The sequence below is a fragment of the Arachis duranensis genome, chromosome 9, assembly GCF_000817695.3.
Source record: "Arachis duranensis cultivar V14167 chromosome 9, aradu.V14167.gnm2.J7QH, whole genome shotgun sequence".
Taxonomy (NCBI): Eukaryota; Viridiplantae; Streptophyta; class Magnoliopsida; order Fabales; family Fabaceae; genus Arachis; species Arachis duranensis.
Window position 1 is genome coordinate 38,974,969 of NC_029780.3, and position 8,016 is coordinate 38,982,984.

Sequence of the window (8,016 nt, forward strand, 5' to 3'; positions counted from 1 at the left end):
CATTAATACTCGAGGTACAGCAGAGCTCCACACCTTAATCTATGGTGTGTAGAAACTCCACCGTTGAAAATACATAAGTGATAATGGTGATCATTGGCTTCGGCCCCAGAGAGGGAACCAGAAGAACCAAGATGAAAATACAATAGCAAAAGGTCTTATTTATAGAGAACTAGTAGCTTAGGGTTTACATAAATGAGTAAATGACATAAAAATCCACTTCCAGGCCCACTTGGTGTGTGATTGGACTGAGCATTGAAGCATTTTTGTGTAGAGACTTTTCTTGGAGTTAAACGCCAGCTTTTGTGCCAGTTTGGGCGTTTAACTCCCACTTCTGTGCCAGTTCCGGCGTTTAACGCCGGGCAGTCTTGAGCTGATTTGGAACGCCAGTTTAGGCCATCAAATCTCGGGAAAAGTATAAACTATTATATATTTCTGAAAAGCCCAAGATGTCTACTTTCCGACGCAATTGAGAGCGTGCCAATTGGGCTTCTGTAGCTCCAGAAAATCTACTTTGAGTGCAGGGAGGTCAGAATCCAACAGCATCTGCAGTCCTTTTCAGCCTCTGAATCAGATTTTTGCTCAGGTCCCTCAATTTCAGCCAGAAAATACCTGAAATCACAGAAAAAAAAACAAACTCATAGTAAAGTCCAGAAAAGTGAATTTTAAATAAAAACTAATAAAAATATAATAAAAACTAACTAAAACATACTAAAAACATACTAAAAACAATGCCAAAAAGCTTATAAATTATCCGCTCATCACAACACCAAACTTAAATTGTTGCTTGTCCCCAAGCAACTGAAAATAAAATAGGATAAAAAGAAGAGAATATACAATGAATTCCAAAAACATCTATGAAGATCAGTATTAATTAGATGAGCAGGGCTTTTTGCTTTTTGCCTCTGAACAATTTTGGCATCTCACTTTATCCTTTGAAGTTCAGAATGATTGCCTTCTATAGGAACTCAGAATCTGGATAGTGTTATTGATTCTCGTAGTTAAGTATGATGATTCTTGAACACAGCTACTTTATGAGTCTTGGCCGTGGCCCAAAGCACTCTGTTTTCCAGTATTACCACCAGATACATCCATGCCACAAACACATAACTGGGTGAACCTTTTCAAATTGTGACTCAGCTTTGCTAGAGTCCCCAATTAGATGTGTCCAGGGTTCTTAAGCACACTCTTTTTTCTTTGGATCATGACTTTAACCACTCAGTCTCAAATTTTCACTTGACACCTTCACGCCACAAGCACATGGTTAGGGACAGCTTGGTTTAGCCGCTTAGGCCAGGATGTTATTCCTGTAGGCCCTCCTATCCACTGATGCTCAAAGCCTTGGATCCTTTTTATTATCCTTGTCTTTTAGTTTAAAGGGCTATTGGCTTTTTCTAGTTGCTCTTTTTTTTTGAATTCACTGCTTTTTCTTGCTTCAAGAATCATTTTTATGATTTTTCAGATCCTCAGTAACATGTCTCCTTTTTCATCATTCTTTCAAGAGCCCACATTCATGAACAACAAATTCAAAAGACATATGCACTGTTCAAGCATACATTCAGAAGACAAAAGTATTGCCACCACATCAAAATAATTAAGCTAGTTTTAAAGATGAATTCGAAATCATGTACTTCTTGTTCTTTTGTAATAAAAACATTTTTCATTTAAGAAAGGTGATGGATTCATTGGGACATTCATAACTTTACTTTAAGGCAACTAAGACACTAATGATCATGTAATAAGACACAAACATAGATAAACATAAGCATAAAAATTCGAAAAACAGGAAAATAAAGGACAAGGAGATTAAAGAACGGGTCCACCTTAGTGATGGCGGCTTGTTCTTCCTCTTGAAGATCTTATGGAGTGCTTGAGCTCCTCAATGTCTCTTCCTTGCCTTTGTTGTTCCTCTCTCATGATTCTTTGATCTTCTCTAATTTCATGGAGGAGAATAGAATGTTCTTAGTGCTCCACCCTTAGTTGTCCCATGTTGGAACTCAATTCTCCTAGGGAGGTGTTGATTTGCTCCTAATAGTTTTGTGGAGGAAAGTGCATCCCTTGAGGCATCTCAAGGATTTCATGATGAGTGGGATCTCTTGTTTGCTCCATCCTTTTCTTAGTGATGGGCTTGTCCTCATCAATGAGGATGTCTCCCTCTATGTCAATTTCGACTAAATAACAGAGGTGACAAATGAGATGAGAGAAGGCTAACCTTGCCAAGGTAGAGGACTTGTTCGCCACCTTATCAAGTTCTTGGGATATAACCTCATGAACTTCTACTTCCTCTCCAGTCATGATAGCCCGGTCTATAGTAACTTCGGACCGGTTGCTAGTGGGAATGATTGAGCGTTGGATAAACTCCAACCATCCCCTAGCCACGGGCTTGAGGTCATGCCTTCTCAGTTGAACCGGCTTCCCTCTGGAATCTCTCTTCCATTGAGCGCCTTCTTCACAAATGTCTTTGAGGACTTGGTCCAACCTTTGATCAAAGTTGACCCTTCTAGTGTAAGGGTGTTCATCTCCTTGCATCATGGGCAAGTTGAATGATAACCTTACATTTTCCGGACTAAAATCTAAGCATTTCCCCCGAACCATTGTAAGCCAATTCTTTGGGTCCGGGTTCACACTTTGATCATGGTTCTTGGTGATCCATGAATTGGCATAGAACTCTTGAACCATTAAGATTCCGACTTGTTGAATGGGGTTGGTAAGAACTTCCCAACCTCTTCTTCGGATCTCATGTCGGATCTCCGGATATTTACTCTTTTTGAGCTTGAAAGGGACCTCGGGGATCACCTTCTTCATGGCCACAACTTCATAGAAGTGGTCTTGATGCACCCTTGAGATGAATCTCTCCATCTCCCATGACTCGAAGGTGGAAGCTTTTGCCTTCCCTTTCCTCTTTCTAGAGGTTTCTCTGGCCTTAGATGCCATAAATGGTTATGGAAAAACAAAAAGCAATACTTTTACCACACCAAACATAGAAGGTTTGCTCGTCCTCAAGCAAAAGAAGAAAGAAGAGAGTAGAAGAAGAAGAAATAAAAGAGATGAAGGTGGCTTTGTGGTTCGGCCAAGGGGGAGAAGTAGTGTTTAGGTTGTGTGAAAATGAAGGAGTGAAGAAGGGTTTATATAGGAGTGGAGAGGGGTGTATGGTTCGGTCATGTATGGGTGGGTTTGGGAGGGAAAGTGGTTTGAATTTGAATGGTGAGGTAGGTGGGGTTTTATGAAGGATGGTTGTAAGTGGTGAAGAGAATAGTGGGATTTGATAGGTGATTGGTGAATGGGTGAAGAAGAGAGAGAGTGGTGGGGTAGGTGGGGATCCTGTGGGGTCCACAGATCCTGAGGTGTCAAGGAAAATTCATTCCTGCACCAAGTGGTGAGCAAAAATGCTCCTTCTGCCAATTCTGGCGTTAAACTCCGGGCTGGTGCCCATTTCTGGCGTTTAACGCCAGCTTCTTGCCCCTTCCTGGCGTTTAACGCCAGTCTGGTGCCCCTTTCTGGCGTTAAACACCCATTTGCTGCCCTTACTGGCGTTTAAACGCCATCAAATTTTCCTCCAGGGTGTGTTGTTTTTCTTTCTATTTTTCATGCTGTTTTTGCTTCTTCAATTGATTTTGTGACTTCACATGATCATCAACCTATAGAAAACATAAAATAACAATGGTAAATAGATAAATATAACATTGGGTTGCCTCCCAACAAGCGCTTCTTTAATGTCAGTAGCTTGACAGTGGGCTCTCATGGAGCCTCACAGATACTCAGAGCAATATTGGAACCTCCCAACACCAAACTTAGAGTTTGAATGTGGGGGTTCAACACCAAACTTAGAAGTTGGTTATGGCCTCCCAACACCAAACTTAGAGTTTGACTGTGGGGGCTCTTATTGACTCTGTTTTGAGAGAAGCTCTTCATGCTTCCTCTCCATGGTTACATAGGGATATCCTTGAGCCTTAAACACAAGGGATTCTTCATTCACTTGAATGATCATTTCTCCTCTGTCAACATCAATCACAGCCTTTGCTGTGGCTAGGAAGGGTCTGCCAAGGATGGTGGATTCATCCATGCACTTCCCAGTCTCTAGAACTATGAAATCAGCAGGGATGTAATGGCCTTCAACCTTTACCAGAACATCCTCTACAAGTCTATAAGCTTGTTTTCTTGAATTGTCTGCCATCTCTAGTGAGATTCTTGCAGCTTGCACCTCAAAGATCCCTAGCTTCTCCATTACAGAGAGAGGCATGAGGTTTGTGGTTGACCCTAGGTCACACAGAGCCTTCTTGAAGGTCATGGTGCCTACTGTACAAGGTATTGAGAATTTCCCAACGTCTTGTCTCTTTTGAGGTAATCTCTGCCTAGTCAAGTTATCCAGTTCTTTGGTGAGCAAAGGGGGTTCATCCTCCCAAGTCTCATTACCAAATAACTTGTCATTTAGTTTCATGATTGCTCCAAGGTATTTAGCAACTTGCTTTTCAGTGACATCTTCGTCCTCTTTAGAGGAAGAATACTCATCAGAGCTCATAAATGGCAGAATTAAATCCAATGGAATCTCTATGGTCTCAGTGTGAGCTTCAGATTCCTATGGTTCCTCATTAGGGAACTCATTGGAGGCCAGTGGACGTCCATTGAGGCCTTCCTCAGTGGTGCTCACTGCCTCTTTCTCCTCTCCAAGTTCGGCCATGTTGATGGCCTTACACTCTCCTTTTGGATTCTCTTCTGTATTGCTTGGAAGAGTACTAAGAGGGAGTTCAGTAACTTTCTTACTCAGCTGACCCACTTGTGCCTCCAAGTTTCTAATGGAGAACCTTGTTTCAGTCACGAAACTTTGGGTGGTTTTGATTAGATCAGAGACCATGGTTACTAAGTAAGAGTGGCTCTGCTTATAATTCTCTGTCTGTTGCTGAGAAGATGATGGAAAAGGCTTGCAATTGCTAAACCTGTTTCTTCCACCGTTATTGTTGTTGAAACCTTGTTGAGGTCTCTGTTGATCCTTCCATGAGAGATTTGGATGATTTCTCCATGAGGGATTATAGGTGTTTCCATAGGGTTTTCCCATGTAAATCACCTCTTCCATTGATGGGTTCTCAGGATCATAAGCTTCTTCTTTAGATGAAGCATCCTTAGTACTGCCTGGTGCAGCTTGCATTCCAGACAGACTTTGAGAAATCATATTGACTTGCTGAGTCAATATTTTGTTCTGAGCCAATATGGCATTCAGAGTATCAATCTAAAGAACTCCTTTCTTCTGATTCGTCCCATTGTTCACAGGATTCCTTTCAAAAGTGGACATGAATTAGTTATTTGCAACCATTTCAATGAGTTCTTGAGCTTCTACAGGCGTCTTCTTCATATGAAGAGATCCTCCAGCAGAGCTATCCAATGACATCTTGGACAGTTCAGACAGACCATCATAGAAGATACCTATGATGCTCCATTCAGAAAGCATGTCTGAAGGACACTTTCTGATCAATTGTTTGTATCTTTCTCAAGCTTCATAGAGGATCAACTTCCTTCTGTCTGAAGGCTTGGACTTCCACTCTAAGCTTACTCAATTTTTGAGGTAGAAAGAACTTTGCCAAGAAGACATTGACTAGCTTTTCCCAAAAGTTCAGGCTTTCTTTAGGTTGTGAGTCCAACCATATCCTAACTCTGTCTCTTACAGCAAAAGGGAATAGCATAAGTCTATAGACCTCAGGGTCAACCCCATTGGTCTTGATAGTGTCACAGATTTGCAAGAATTCAGCTAAAAACTGATGAAGATCTTCCAATGGAAGTCCATGAAACTTGCAATTCTGTTGCATTAGAGAAACTAATTGAGGCTTAAGCTCAAAGTTGTTTGCTCCAATGGCAGGGATAGAGATGCTTCTCCCATAGAAGTCGGGAGTAGGTGCAGTAAAGTCACCCAGCACCTTCCTTGCATTGTTGGCATTGTTTTTGTTTTCGGCTGCCATGTCTTCTTCTTGTTTGAAGATTTTTGTTAGGTCCTCTACAGAGAGTAGTGCTTTAGCTTCTCTTAGCTTTCGCTTCAAGGTCCTTTCAGGTTCAGGGTCAGCTTCAACAAGAATGCCTTTGTCTTTGCTCCTGCTCATATGAAAGAGAAGAGAACAAGAAAATATGAAATCCTCTATGACACAGTATAGAGATTCCTTGAGATGTCAGAGGAAAAGAAAAATAGAAGGAAGAGGTAGAAGAATTTGAACTTATCAAGAAAGATGGAGTTCGAATTGTGCATTGAGGAGTAGTGTTAGTCCATAAATAGAAGGATGTGAGAAGAGGGGAAGAAATTTTCGAAAATTAAAGTGAAGAAATTTTGAAAAATGGTAATTGATTTTCGAAAACTAAGATTGAGAAAGAAATAAAGTGATTTTTGAAAAAGATTTTGAAATTAGAAATCAAAAAGATATGATTTAAAAATTATTTTGAAGAAGATGTGATTAAAAAGATATGATTGAAAAGTTATGGTTTTAAAAAGATATGATTGAAAAGATATGATTGAAAAACAATTTAAAAAAAAGATTTGATTTTTAAAATTAATGACTTGGCTAACAAGAAAATATATGATTCAAACATTAAACCTTTCTCAACAGAAAAGGCAACATACTTGAAATGTTGAATCAAATCATTAATTGTTAGCAAGTATTTTTGAAAAATGGAAAGAAATTGATTTTGAAAATATATGATTGAAAAGATATGATTTGAAAAAGATTTGATTTTGAAAAAATTTTGAAAACTTGAAAAAAATTTGCATTAAAAACAAAATCTTCCCTCTTGTGCCATCCTGGCGTTAAACGCCCAGAATGGTATCCATTCTGGCGTTTAACGCCCAAAATGCTACCCTTTTGGGCGTTAAACGCCCAGCCAGGTATCCTGGCTGTCGTTTAAACGCCAGTTTTCCTTCCTCACTTGGCATTCTGAACGCCCAGCTTTTTCTGTGTAATTCCTCTGCTGTATGTTCTAAATCTTCAATTCTCTGTATTATTGACTTGAAAAGACACAGATTAATTTTTTTTTGGATTTTTAGTGATGAGGAATAATCAAAATGCAACTGAAATCAAATAAACAATGCATGCAAGACACCAAACTTAGAAGTTTGTATTCTACTGACACTAACAAGTTGAGAATGCATATGAGAAATAACAAAACACACAAAACAAGAGAATTTAAAGATCAGAGCAAGTAAATCATCAAGAACAACTTGAAGATCAATGAAGACACATAAAAAATACAAGAAGAACAGAAACATGCAATTGACACCAAACTTAAAATGAGACACTAGACTCAAACAAGAAACATAAAATATTTTTGGTTTTTTATGATTTTGTAATTTTTTTGGATTTTTCGAAAATTATATGGAGACGAAAATAAAGAGATTCAAAATTTTTAATAAGAATTCCAGGAATCATGCAATGTTAGTCTAAAGCTTCAGTCTAAAGAAATTAGATGTTAGTCTAAAGCTTTAGTCTAAAGAAATTAGACATGGCTAGCCAAGTTTCAGCAGAACATTACATTCAAGAGCTAAATTGATGAGAATCAATCAGCTTTGGTGATGATAAGAACATCACCTTGAAACTCTAGAATTCATTCTTAAAAATTCTAAAAAATACCTAATCTAAGCAATAAGATGAACCGTCAGTTGTCCAAACTCAAACAATCACCGGCAACGGTGCCAAAGACTTGGTGCACGAAATTGTGATCATCAATGGCGCCATCAACATGGTATGCTCAATTGCAATATCTTTATCACAACTTCGCACAACTAACCAGCAAGTGCACTGGGTCCTCCAAGTAATAAACCTTACGCGAGTAAGGGTCGATCCCATGGAGATTGTTGGTATGAAGCAAGCTATGGTCATCTTGTAAATCTCAGTCAGGCAGATTCAAATGCTTATGGAGGATTAATGATTAAAAGATGAACAAAACATAAAGTAAAGATAGAGATACTTATGTAATTCATTGGTGAGAATTTCAGATAAGCGTATGGAGATGCTTTGTCCCTTCCGTCTCTTTGCTTTCCTACTGTCA